The sequence below is a fragment of the Hermetia illucens genome, chromosome 2 (assembly GCF_905115235.1).
Source record: "Hermetia illucens chromosome 2, iHerIll2.2.curated.20191125, whole genome shotgun sequence".
NCBI lineage: Eukaryota > Metazoa > Arthropoda > Insecta > Diptera > Stratiomyidae > Hermetia > Hermetia illucens.
This window is the reverse complement of record NC_051850.1, coordinates 110,414,636-110,429,484: the sequence shown is the minus strand read 5'-3', so window position 1 is coordinate 110,429,484 and position 14,849 is coordinate 110,414,636.

Here is a 14,849-nt window from a genome sequence, read left to right as displayed (position 1 = left end):
GGGAGCTTTAGCTCTCCTTCTCATCTGCTCCACTTTCATGGAATTTGAACTTCTTTTTTTGGGGGTCTGCTGACCTGTTGACTCGTTCAACCGTTCACGTAGCATCTTCACCGGTTTATCTTCTTCCGTAATTGGAGTGGGTATCATTTGTGTTGCATGGGTTAGTTTTTGCCTGACATCATGACTCAAAGATTTTGTTCCAGTGCGATAAAGGCAGGCAGATGGTCGCTGCACCTTATATCGCTCGAGTCGTTTGGCTGCAAAGTCTCCTTCCAACTAGGGGTAACACTTTCAATCAACGGGGCTCATCCCCATAAGGGTAAAGATCTATGAAGAATAAAGACTCTTTTAAACGAGCCCGTCAGCTAGTCCTACTATCTTCCGTGCGCTTGTAACATTTGAGTTTTATTACCCAGTCTAGTCATAATGACTCCAGCATGCCCATCCAAAAACATCTCCAGATGTATTTGTGTGCTCACCCATAACACATCCGGTAAGCGTTTTCTTATCCGTACGAATGAAGACGCTTGATAGGAGATTCCGAAAGCCTGGATCCCAGTGATGATACGTTTTAACATACAAGTTACGCATTAGTTTTGAACATCAGATGGCAAACTCTAGACAGTACAAAGACCTCTAGATTGTATCCAGGTTCACACAACTGTTCAATCAGTTCAACAATATTTTGGAACACTCCACTTCATCAATGTGCTTTTACTATTTGGTACATAAATTTGACCAGTAGAATTGCGTCGCACAGTTCCAATCGTGGCATGTATCTATTATGATGGACACTAGGTTGAAGTTCGATGCTCCCACCCGGACATTTGATCTTTTACTGGATTTCATTCCAGTCCACTTACCCACGTAGAATCCTCCCCTTTAAAATAGTTTCCGCAGCTTCGATTGTCGTTTGAGCAATGCCCCTAACTGGTCTATCTCATGCAAGGGTTGTTCCCTTGAACAACCTACAGAAGTCAAACTTGAGCATTTCAGCCAATTGATGCAATGCCCTAACAACCAAGAATGTTACCCTTGCCGCATCATAGGTACTCATATTTAATTGCTTAGTACTACAGTAAGAAGTATATCATGCGATGGTTTGACGTTAAAACTCCTTTGCGACGCATTGATCACTACGCACTTTTAGGCTTTTGTGTGCAGAGACCTTACTAAAATCAGTTTGATGTCTATCTGTCCGTCTGTCACACACGATTTATTCCGAAACGGCTGAAGCTATCGTCATGAAATTTGGTTTGATATGTGGTGTAAGAACCGTTACACGCGTAATGGGTCGTATCATTTTATGTAGGCTAGAAGGAGAGGGAAAGAGAAATTTTTTCACAGAATATGGCCATGTAAAGTGTCAGTAATTTTTAAGATTTTGCGTAAAACAAAACCTCATTAAGAATGATTCACTGTCTGTCTGCCTGTCTGTCTGTCCGTCACACGCACTTTTCTTCAAAAGGCTAATCCGATCCGAGGAAAATTTGATGGACAGGTGGAAACTATGAAATCCCGCACATACAGTGACGTACATTTACGTAGAGTTTAAAGAGGGGTTCCCTCCTTAGGGGTAGTTAGCGACCTTTAACGGGTTGCTTACAATACGGAGTGTGACGTCCTCGAGATGCCCGAGTAAGTAGTTTTGACCACCTAGCCTTGAGAAAGCCTCTCGATGGAGAGCGAATTGCGAATGACCGGAACACGTCGCGATACACTGGGAGTCCCCGGATCCATCGGCAGCTCTCTATCGACGTCGATGTGGTGATGTAAGTCCAGCTCTGTCAAGGTGGTAGTGTGCATTGAACCGGTGTTAATAGACCGCGTTGCCCTGAGCGAGCGCTAATCCGTCCGTAAATTCCGGGATCGGTTAAGCGTAGGTCAGGGCTCCGGAAACCGGGGTAGGGGCTGTGTCCCCGAGGGTACACCCGTTCCTGACTATTGCGACCCGCTCCCTTGCACACGATGCGCTAGTGAATTTTCCATGGAGAATAAATCTGAACAAACAAAAATCGACAAAATAGCAGGGAGGAAGGAAGAGCTGAGTGCGTTTAGACGCAGCACAAAAATGCATCGTACACCGCAGCGCTCAGCGAAAGAGGCCGCGAGAGCTGAAATGCCCGATGTTGCACCAGGACGACCAAATAAAGGGGAAGCCTAATAAAGTGGTACGATTGACGGACAGGGGACAGGTGGATTTTTAGATGTCTTGACTACTCTCCGTATTTGATCAAGGAGGAATATAATAATAAACATCGCTTTTCAGATTTGACACTACACTTTTAATTATTTTGCAACTTTAAATTCCTCCAAAGGAACGTCAGTAAAGGCGTCAAAAAAGGGCTGATGGAACTAGGGGAACCACTGGACCGCATCTCCTTCTAGAAGCGAACGTGAAAAGCAGCGGACGACGATTGGAAAGCAAAAAACAGCCAAACTTCATGCTGAGAAAACTGTTTGCGCTAAACCGACCGCAGGTAGCCCACTGCAAAGCGAACTGGGGTGAAGGCGGAAAGAGGACGACGTACCTGAAGGAGACGTTTTCAAAGTAGTTTCCTAGGTCCAAAAAAAGAAGGCAAAGAAAGATAAAAGGGAGCAACTGACTGCGCCGCCAGGGACCCGTACCTCCAGAGACAAGTGGGCAACAAACCAAAAACCAGTAGCAGAGAAGACGAGGAAAAGAAGAAGGACTAGACCGTCGGCGTTGCTTATTAAGCCGATGGAAGGCAAGGCATTCCGGGAATCCTTGGTGAAATCCGCTGCAGGATGAAACCTGAAGACAACGGAGTAGAGGTGTCTTCTATATGGAAAACTAAGGGTGGCGGAGTCCTATGCCCATAAAGTGTGAATGTCCAGAGGTAACCAATATCTGGATAGGCTCACCTCTGTAAATGCTCGAGGCCAACAACTCGCAGCGGTAGAAGTACCCGAGCAATATGCGAGGCAACTCCTCAAAAGCGGGAAAATCCAAATTGGATGGGTAGTATGCAGGGTACGATTGCGGATAATCCCCATCAAGTGCTACAGACCAGCGAAAAGGAGACTCCGCAGCGCGATAAATAGAAGCAAAGCTCGCGGCTGGCAGAACCTACTCAACGAGATGAATGAGGACCTGTGTGGACTTGAAACCTTGCTACTAAGTACCGACCGATGGACCGCATTGTGCGGGCATTATTTCCGATCGTTGTGTATGCTTGACACGCTCGGAGTTCTGGAACGCTTCCTACGATAGTCTGCTGAGACTTGATATGCCCCAAGTGTCGCGCCTTGTCGGTTATGCAGATGACGTTGTTGCCGAACGCACTGTTGAACAGGTGCAAAGCATATTGATACGGCGGGTCAGCGGATGAATGACTGCTCATGGTTTCAGCCTTGCCCTGGAAAAAACCGAAGGAGTTGATCAGAAGGAGAATCCCGACCCTGCGTCCCATATCGATCGCCGAGAGTCGAAACTAGCTCGCTTCTTCGAGCTAATCAAAGCAGCAGCGGACAGAGCTGCAGCTGGAGTCACGGTCTTGACTCGACTAATGGCGAATGTTAGGGGCCCTATATTTACTTGGAGACGTTTTCTTATGGGTAAAATGCAGTCGGTTCTGCTCTATGCGCGAAGGTATGGGATGACTTGACAAGGAGGTGCATCATAAGTGCCTTGTTCAAGTGCAGAGACGCAAAGCTTGGCGAGGGGCGTCTGCTCATCGCACTGTCTCAGAACGGGACGTGATGGTGATCGCGGGAGTGATTCCCGTTGCTCTCGTTGCAAAGGAGTGTAAAGCTGTCTATCGCTGTAAGGGCGAAAACTTAAGAAAGATGGGTGTCCGTGAAAAGCGTCAACACACCCGTACCGAGTGGCAACTCTCTTGGCAAAATAAGCCAAGAGGCAGATGGACTCAGATGGCAGATGGATCGAAAATTTAGACTCATGACTGATCCGAACGCACGGTTGGATTGATTACTCTCTTACCCAACTTCTAAGTGGGCATGGACGTTGTAAGTCTTTCCTGCATAGGATTTGGAAGGCGCGATCTCCTGATTTTATATTCTGCAATGGAATGGCAGACGAAGCTGAACACCCCTTTTTCTCTTGTGATAACTGGGACGGCTTCCGTCAGCGGCTTTATGCAGACATAGGGGTGCGCTCTTCAGACAATATTGTCAGAGAGATGCTGAGGAGCGCTGGCACCTTATTACGAGGAAGATTGAACTCGACTGGTGGAGGAATCGGATGGCAGGGGGTTCCCCGAACTAACAACTTCCTTCATCCCCTCCCCTCCCGGTACACTACAGCACACTGTAGTAAGCAATGTGGTCAGCATTACGCTCGCCCGAGATTATTACCCTGATTTGACTCAGGTACTCATTCACAGCTGAGTCGACTGGTATCTGACGTCAAATCACGATACAAATTCCACTGCCACCAGTGAGATTTGAACCGCGACCTTCCATATGATAGCCTCGTGCTCTAACCGCTCTGCTATCCGGACAGCATAGGAATAATTGACATTCGAGTGAATTCCATTCATGAACAGTCTACTTCTCCCCAGCCTTTTCTAAGGTTTTTGTGGGTGCAAAACACTCCCTTAAATTCATTCTAGCACCACGAAATTTTGCACCAATGTAGACTATAACAAATCCACCATTACAAACTAAGTTATAATAGGTCAAAATTGTTGCTTCTGTGCAAATTCAAAACTTTGAATGTCAGTATCAAGTAAAACTGGATATTCTTTCATATACTGCATATGCATGCGTGCTAGGTAGTAATGGGACAAATGTTAACTCAAATGTTTTTATAAAAGAAATACACCAAACCTTTCATACCTAAAAGGTCCAACTTCCGGTTTCCCAACTTGTTTTATTTCTGATATTGGGGGAAATTCAGTGGTGTGAGGACTGAAAATGTATCCGCCAAAAGGTGAAAAGAGTCTCGTTCACACAACCTATCCAACCAGAAAAACTGAAAAAAATCACAGTGATGAAGCTAAACAAAGTATATTCTTCAAAATACATCCCATTCCATAAAATTAATAGTGGCATATTACTATATTTAAAAAACATTACTTCAAATCCCTCCTTAGATTTATTGTAGATACCATACCATTTTGCAGTAACATAGCTGATTATATATTGAATGATACTGGCAGGTTTCACGGTAATCGTATTGAAATAAATAAAGTTATAGTACATTAAATTAGTTAAATTAGTGAGAGAATTACTAATTACTATACATTCATTCCCAATTGTAGGCATACTTACTAGAACACTACACTACCATTCCATTACATTACCAACTACCGAAGCAAGTTTGCTATCTGGAAATTGGCTTGGTGTGTAAAACGCGCCGTCGGGTTAAGCATTTTTTACGGCCACAATGAATTCATAAGAAATATGTTTTCTTCCCATCAAGTTTGCCTTTTTGAAATTGACTGAAAAACTCTCTCCTCCAAGGTTCATCCTACGAGTACTAAACACTAGCTCCTCTACGCTATCGGTATCGCGCATTGCCACTTTCATGGAAATTGACTATTAGCAACAAAGTTATAGCAATTCAAACTTTTCAATGTCGGGCGAATTTGCTGTATCTTAAACCATGCTAATTAGATGCTGATGTCATAATTAACGACAATAATTGACATTCGCGAGAAATATTAAAGTTCCATATGTGAAGAAGTTACTTCTCCTCAGCCCTTTTACTTTTAGCTGCTATTAGCCCCATATATGCGAAATGGGGAGCAAATTTTTTTTAGGAGAATATGGTCATGTGGTTTATCAAATGAAAAGGCTCAATTAGTGCTTTTTTAAAATGATCTTATTCCTGACATTGGGTGAAGCACAGCGGAGTGGGGACCCAAAATGTGTGCCTATCCAACCGAAATATTTAAAAAAAAATCGCAGTCAATCTAGGCCTCAAAATATATCCCATACTTGAAAACCCTCTTCAAGTTTATTGTGGATGCACACAATTTGCAGTGACATAGCTAATTATATATCGCACGATACTGGCAGGTTTCACGGTAATCGTACTGAAATCAACAAAGTTATGGTATATCAAATTAGTACTTTTCATGAGGGAATTACTAATTAATATACACTCGTTATCAATTGGAGACAAACACCTGCATTACAAATCATTCCATTACATTATCAACAGCTGGAACCGTTTCCCCATGTGCGAATTGGCTGCGTGATCGGTTTAACCACTTTTTTCGAGGTGTAGTATTTTAATGGGAGCCATATAGGATTTTTATTTACATTTTTTTCAGAAGTTCACATAGTTAAAGGTAAATTTGTGCAATCGTTAATTCGTTATACGATTCCAAACAAGTCGGGATATCGGAAGCTGGACGCTTCGGGTATAAAGGTTTTGTGTTCATCTTATGTGAGAAACTCCTAATTAACGATTTTCCATTCGCACATAGCTAAGAATACAAAATATTCGGTCATATTTTGCTAATTCCACATGTACATAAATATCAAGGACATAAATACTGTGTTCATCCTAAAAAAACAAACATTGTCTATTACAGCATACATACATATATACATATTTTTTTTTGTGGGAGGTGGAAAATCTTAGAAAGACACGTCCGCCGCAGCTCCGCCGCCCGAACGCCGGAACTACTACTAAAAACCACTCGCCCCTCAAAGCCATCCGCTGGTAAACCGAGTTCACCTGCTTCCGTCTCTGAGAGTTTGCAAGCGCCCCTGCCCACACAGGCGACGAGTAGAGCAGGATGGAGCGCACCACTCCGGCTAGCACCAACCTCCGGCAATATTTCTGTCCACCAATATTTGGCAACATTTTTGCAAGTCCCGTGGTGGCACTGACTGCCTTTTGGCATGCATACTCTAGGTGTTCCCTAAAACTGAATTTGGTGTCAATTATTACCCCCAGGTATTTAATAGCCGGCTTTGATACGACCGTATGTCCACCGACCTTCACTTTCACAGCGTTATTTTTTCTGCGGTTCGTTATTAAGACCGCTTCCGTTTTCGCGTCCGCCAAGGTCAGCCCGGCCTTTTCTAGCCAGGACTTTATCGCTCTCACTGTTTCCGTCGCGTAAACCTCCACGTCTTCTGGGTGTTTTGCTGCAATAACCACAGTTAGGTCATCAGCAAAGCCGACAATCGTAGTCCTCTCTGGGACGGGAAGAGCAAGCACCCCGTTATACATGATATTCCACAACAGGGGACCAAGTACCGATTCCTGTGGTACCCCGGCCGTGACAATGTACTCTTTGGGCCCTCATCCGTCCCGTACCAGAGAGTCCTTTCTGAGAGGTAGTTTTCCATCAAATTCTCTAAGTATCCGGGGACACCTATGTCAGCCAACGCCCCTTTAATTCTATTCCAGTTGGCCGAGTTGAATGCGTTTTTGACATTCAACCCCACCACGGCACAGCAGCCGCCAGAAATCAGTGCACCTTTTGCCAGGTTTACCATAATGCCAATTGCGTCCACCGTAGAGTGAACACGTCGGAAACCAAACTGGCGTTCCGACAAATCATTGCTGGCTTCGACGATGGGCAGGAGTCTGTTGTAGATGACTCTCCCCATCATCTTCCCCATTGTATCCAACAGGCAGATAGGACGATACGACGCTGGGTTTCCAGGTGGCTTGCCAGGCTTCGGAAGCAACACCAACTTTTTCTGTTTCCACTGGGCAGGGAATTGTTGTCACCGAACCTACCACATATTTCCCGCAGCTCCTCCACAGTTACAGGCGGTATTATGCCGTCATTTAGCTGGACAAAAATTTGCCTTCCCCTATTTTCGTGGTGAGAGAACATAGCGGTAATAATCTGCTTCAGGAGGCGCGGACAGCTCACCTGGGGTGATTTCCGCAGCCTTTCCATCACCACTCTGTAAGCCTCGCCCCAAGGGTTTATGTCGGTATGGTCGCACAGCTGTTTGAACCAGTTCTTTTTGCTTCTCCGAATGGCTTCCTTTAGGTGGCCACGCAATTGCTTGTGTGCCTCCTCTCTGAGGAGCCTCTGGCAAAGCCTCCTTTCACGAAAACATGCGGCTCGCAAACTTGCGATTTCGTTGTTCCACCAGTAGTTGGGTTGCCTACTGGGGAGCAATCGCCTTCTGGGCATAGAAGCATCGCATGCTTCCGTCACCCATCGAGTGATCTGGGTGGCTTTCTCTCAAGTCGTACCAGTCAGGGATATGTCGGATTTGAGCACCGCGGAAAACGTGTCCCCCTCCGGCATTCTGCGAAAACTCTTTTTCGAGCTCGATCCGCCCTTGATCTCTATGCGGATTGCCTGATGGTCGCTGTGAGTATAGTGCTCACTGACATGCCAAGCGATTCTACTGGCTAAAGTGGCACTCACGTATGTCGGGTCCACTATAGACCCCAGGACCCTTCCCCGGAAAGTGTACGAAGACCCAACATTCGCCAGTACCACGTCTAGCTCCGCGAATGCTTCGAGGAGAACACGGCCGCTCACATTAGTTATCCGGCTGCCCCATTCAAGAGCCCACGCATTGAAATCGCCTCCTATTATGATCGGCCAACGTCCTCTTGCATCCAAAACAAGAGCTGCAAGCATCCGCTCATACTCGACGTGTGTAGCGTTGGGTGGAGCATAGCAGCTGTAGATGTGGATGCCCTTCACCTTCGCTCTGATGAAGCCCTCATCTGAGTGCTCCATTATTTCTTCGAAGGCTTGTTCTTCACAAGTCCACAGCGCTGCTTGGCCCGTTTGGTCTTTGACCCAAACGCTGCCACCGTGGTTTCGGTATGGTTCACTTAGTATGGCCACATGGTTGATTTGTATCAACCTCATCTGCGATTTGTGCTAAGGGCTCTCCTGTATTCCGGGCACCTGCTGCTGCCCGCAATGTGCCGATGGTCCACACCCTCCTTTCCTTTGCACAGTAGACAATTTGGGTCAGCTCCGCAGTCTTTGCTGATATGGCCTTCCACTCAGCACCTCTTGCATTGCTTTGACCTGTCATTGGGGCTAGTGCATGACTTCGCGATGTGACCAAAGCCAAGGCATCTAAAGCATCGTTTTAACGCCACCTGTTCCCTAAGGCGACACATAACCCAGCCTATTCTCAGTCTCCCTGCTGCTAACAGTTTGAGTGCGTTCCCCACTGGTAGGCTGATGATGGCGGTTTGTGTTCCCCCATAGGCTTTCCTTAGCCCTTTCACCACTGACTCTTGTAGTCCGGCAAGATCGAACTGTTTTTCCAACGCTTCGCGAACCTCCTTCTTCGTCGTGATTTCATCTATATCTTTGCAGATTATAGTGATCTCCGGCCTGCTAACTCTTATGTCGCCTTCCTGCCCTAAAGTCTTCCCGATTTGGCTTAAGAATTTGTCCGCGGTTACATCCTTGGATTTGTTAAGCTCTAACATAAGATCTCTCTTCTGGAACCGTCTAATGCGGCTGACGTTGTCTACCAAATTGGTGAGTTCGGGGTCTTCCTTCACTTTCCTGAGAATGTCGGCGTATGACCCATCGCCTCGTTTGGAAATGAAAATCACCTCCGGTCTTATCATCCTCCAATCATTTCTTTTCCGCGGTTCTACCTTTCTTCAAGCTTCCGCATCCGCCTTTGAAGGTTCGATCCCTTTTCTCGAGGTAGCCACTGCAATATTTTCACTGGCAGCTTCAGACGTACTTTTCGTGAACTCCGTCTTTTTGGGAGTTGGATTCCTTTTTTTTCGGGGTTTGCTGGCCTGTTGAGACATTCAGCTTCTCGCGCAGCCTCTTCCCCGGTTTCTCCCCTTTTGTGTTTTGAACCGGCGTTACTCGAGTTGCCTGGTTCACTTTTGCAATCGGCGACTTCCCTACTCCTTCATCCTGGGCTTTGCCGTACGTCAAACGGATGCCTCTTATCATGGCCCTTATATTTTGGTGAATGTTCCTGCGCTCCTTTATAAACTCACACAGCTCCATGATCTTTTTACGGAGGGCAGTAAAGGCAGCTCCAGACTGATCATTGCCCAAAACATCGCTCGGGTGAATCGGCGTCAGCAATTCTTCCTCATCGAAGACTCCCGCTATACGCTTCCCACTGGAGGTAGCGATCGTGGGGGTTTGTGCCCGTGTGGGAGGGGACCTGCGAAAAATCGAGCTCCTTCTGAACGGGTCCGTCACTGGAGCCAGTTCAAGTTCCGCCCGTACGCTTGTAACATTAGATGCCACAGTAGCCAAGGTTCCCACTATTGAGGCACTGCGGTTGTTGGATATCGACGGCCGGGAGCCCGCTTGCTCACTCCCAAAAACAGCCAGTACTGGGTTTCCGAAGCCCTGCACCGTAACTTCATTCTTCTTCTACTCCTCCATGTTTGGTTTTATTTCTGGGTATCCTTCCCATAGCCAATTTTTATCCACGGGTGGGCGTTTACTTCCCACCTACCCGGCCTGCGCATAAACATGCCCATACACGCACATCTCCGGATGCGTGCATGTGCACAGCCATGACACATTCGCCGAGCTTTTCCTTATTCGCATGAAGGGACGCGCCTGATGGGAGATTTGGCAACTCCACACAGGCATATATACGTATGTGCGTATCTAAAGTGCTCTAATAGGGCCCATACACTGTCAAACAAATTCGGTAACTGGGCGATGCGCAACATTGCGTTGTACAATTGCACTTCCCATATACTTAGTGAAATTTTCTTCAAACATTAGTTACAAGTTGGAACGGTACGAGTAACATGCCACTAAAATAGTATTGCATCTATCTGTATTGTTATCGGGAGGAGTAGGAGGGTAAGAGGGTGGCCCCTTCTGTAGCCCCTTTCTACTCTAACACCTTATTTATGATTCGAAACTAGACCTCTTTTTCGGGGTACCGTAACTTTAAGAGAAGCGGAAAGGAGGGACATGTTTTTAAGGTTTCGTTTGCAAAGCAAAACCTTATTAAAATCGGTTCAATGTCCGTCTGTCTGTCTTTTTTTTTTTAAAGGAGGTGGAAATCTTCAAAAGACTCTGGCCTTGGCACGCCAGAGTGTGGGATTTTTACCCATTAAAACCACCCCCGACTCTCCCTTACCCCGTGGAACCACCTTCAGGTATTACATCACGGGGCGGAGTTAGCTTACTTTAGCTAGGTCTCCTTCCTTCTTCCCGCGGTGTTTGCAACCGCGCCTTCCTCACTTCTTCTGCTTTTCGCCGTTTCTCCTGGATTACTGCGATCATGGAATTGATCGCATCCCAGTCTTCCTGGCAAGCTACCATTCTCTACACAAAATTTTCCGAAGATAGCACTTCACCTAGAATTTCCTCTAGGTTCGTTCTTTCTTTCACGTACCTAGGACATTGGAAGAATACGTGCGCTGGGTCCTCTGGGACCCCGTCGCAATTTGGACAATTAGGTCCGGTGTCCAATTTAAAACTGTACAGGTATTGACGGTATCCTCCATGGCCGGTGAGAAACTGGGTGAGATTATAATTGATCTCCCCATGCTTTCTCTCCAGCCACTCCTTGATGGAAGGGATCAACCTCTAAGCCCAACGACCCTTTTCTGACTGGTTCCATCGCTGTTGCCATCTGCTTATAGACCTCTCTCTTTCGGCTTTTTTAACCTGAGATAAGGGAGAGATGGACCTGGTGTTATAAATGCTCATCATTTCGGTTGCTAGGATGGCAATTGGCATCATTCCCGAGATGACGAGCGCTGCATCGTCTGAGACGGTCCTGAAGGCAGAACACACCCTTAAGGCTGTTGTTCTGTATACCGTACTCAGTTTATATGCATTGCCTAAAACCTGCAGCGCGTTTCCCCAAACTGGGACTGCATACAGTATGATAGAACTCACCACCCTGGCTATGAGCAGCCTGCAAGTATGCCGCGATCCTCCTCCGTTCGGCAGCATCCTTGCCAGAGCCATACTCGTAGTGGATGCTGTTTTACAAGTATGCTCTATGTGCTGCTTAAAATTGAGTTTTCCGTCTATCATCACCCCCAAGTATTTGATGGCAGGTTTGGAAGTGATGATACGATTCCCGATTCTAATGCAGGCGTAATTTCTTTTGCGGCGCTTAGTTATGCGGACCGCTTCCGTCTTTTACTCAGCGAGCGCCAGTCCAGCACTCCCTAACCAAGCCTTAACAACGCTGATTGCTTCGTTTGACTACAACTCAGCATCCTCGAGATGCTTTGCGAGCACAACCAGTACTATATAATCGGCGTAACCCACCACCGTGGCCTCCTCCGGAACCGGAAGGTTGAGTACATCTATCTGTCCGTCTATCCATCTGTCTGTCAGTCTGTTTGTCTGTCACAAGCACTTTTCTCAGAAATGGCTACACCGATTGACACGAAATTTGGTGAGAAGGTGGGAACTGTGGACGCCCAAACATGCAGTGAGTGATATGCTTCTACGTTGAGATTTAGGGGGGGGTCCCATACATGTAAAAGGGGGGTATAAATTTTTTTTCACCGAATGTAGTCATGTGCAGTATCAAATGAAAGGTCTCGATTAGTACTTTTCGAAGCCAGTCTTAGTTTTGAGATTTGTTTGAAAAGCGGGGAGTGGGAGGGGTGGAAAGTGATGATTTCTTTGACAGACCCATTCTTAGAAACTGCCTAACCGAAAGATCTGAAAAAATTCATGATGCTGCCTCTATATAGTGCCCATGCCTCAAAATACTCTTTAAATTAAGTTAATAATAGTATATTACCATATTTTTAGGAAAATTGAGTAAAGCCCGCCTTAAGTTTATCCCAGAGTTATAGAACTTGGTATTAGTATAAAATATGATATGAAGCATATTATCCCCCAGTTTGATCAAAATCATACTATTACTACAGTAGCTCAAAGTTGTCTTTCCCGTGAAAATTTACAACGCGGAGTACTAATTCCGACATGCTAAATGCATATACATAACGGGCTACGCACAAATGGGATAGTTCTACACTCAAATACTTACGGAAGAAGCAAACAAAACCTTTCATACCTGAAGCGCCCGGCGTCCGGTTTCCCGACTTGTTTCCTCCTATATATCATCTTTACACTCTTACTTTCCGGGGGTATGGTTGGGAAACCCAACTTTGCCATGATGATATCAAAATACCCCATTAGACGGAGGGAATTTGAGAGGGGGACATCCTTTATCATTGCAGAAATAGGACTCAAAATGAAACTCTATCCTTTAGAGGGATGGTCGCTGTCCTTTAATGAGGTTAGAAAAAGAGAAGCTTTCTTCCTATTCTGTTTTCCTCCCGGGATAGCCTTGAAAATTCAACTTGGTCATGCTGATGTAAAAGGAACTCCAGTTTGAATGCCCATAACATTGTACATTCGGTGGGTGCATCGAGTTCCCATTCTTCTTCCATAAACTTTTCACCCCCTCCGGAGATGAGGTTGAAAATTCTACCCTTTACGAAAATTATATTTGAGTCGATGGCTGATAAATATTGCGCAACAAAGCACAATATGCCCATACACAACACATCGCGTTGCGCAAACGTCTCCGTTGGGCAAAAGGTTTCAAACATGTTTAAAATTAGTCAAACATTTGATCATCATCAACGGCGCAATAACCGCTATTCGGTCTAGGCCTGCCTTAATAAGGAACTCCAGACATTCCGGTTTTGCGCCGAGGTCCACCAAAAAACCAAAACCAAATTCCTAAAACCTGTCTGGCGTCCTGACCGTCTTTCCATCTGTCCGTCTGTCCGTCTGCCTTTTTTTGTTTATTTTTTTTTCAGGAGCTGGAAATCTTCAAGAGACACTGGTCTGGACACACCAGCGTGTGGGATTTTTACCCACTAAAACCACCCCCGACTCAGTCCCTGCCCCGAGGAACCACCATAAGGTATTACATCACGGGGCGGAGTCAGCTCACTCTAGCTTAGTCACCTTTCTTCTATATGCGGTGCACGTGACAGCGCATTTTTCCTCTCCTCTGCTTTTCGCAATTTATTTTGGATAGATGCGATCATGGATTTGACCGCATCCCAGTTCTCCTGATGTGCTAGCATCTTCGGCACCAGATTTTCTCGTACCAACACCTCTGCTATAGTCTCCTCTAGATAGGCCTGTGTGTCCACCGACCCTTTCCCGAGCGTTCCCATCGCTTTTGCCATCTATTCATGGATCTCTTCCTCTTAGCGTTCTTCGTCTGTAATAAGGGAGAGATTGGCTTCACATTGTATATATTCGCCATCTCATCTGCCAAGATGTCAATCGGCATCATTCCAGAGATGAAGAATACTGCATCATCTGAGACAGTCCTGAAGGCAGAGCATACCCTCAGGGCTGTCCTCCCGTAGACTACACTCAGTTTGTTGGATTAACTGACATCTGCACCGCCTCTCTCCAAACTGGGGTCGCATAGAGCACGATTGAGGTCACCAGCCTGGCTATAAGCAACCTAGACGTATGCCGTGGCCCTTCCACGTTCGCCATTATCCTCGCCAGAGCCATACTAGCGGTGGATGATTTATCGCGAACATACTGTACGTGTTGCTTATAACTGAGCTTCCTGTCTATCACCAGCCCCAAGTATTTGATGACCGACTTGAATGTGAGAATACCTAATTTTCCGTGATACTAACATTCAAAGTCTTGAATTTGCAAAGAAGCGACAATTTTGATCTATTATAACTTTCTTAGTAATAGTGCAATTTCTACCAAACTTGGTAGAGTCGTGCTCTATTTTATAACGGAAATTGCTGCAATTTGGCGACTCTAGGATGAAGGAGGATTTTGCAGTCATTTACTAAAAATTATGGTGATATTCTAATATTAACTTTATTTGAACAGATATCGGTATGAAGGGTATAGTGACAGCCTCCTGAATTTTTCAAAGTTTTTTGGTTGGATAGTTTCTGAGAATGGGTTCATGAAAAAAATGGTCACTTCCGGCCCCCC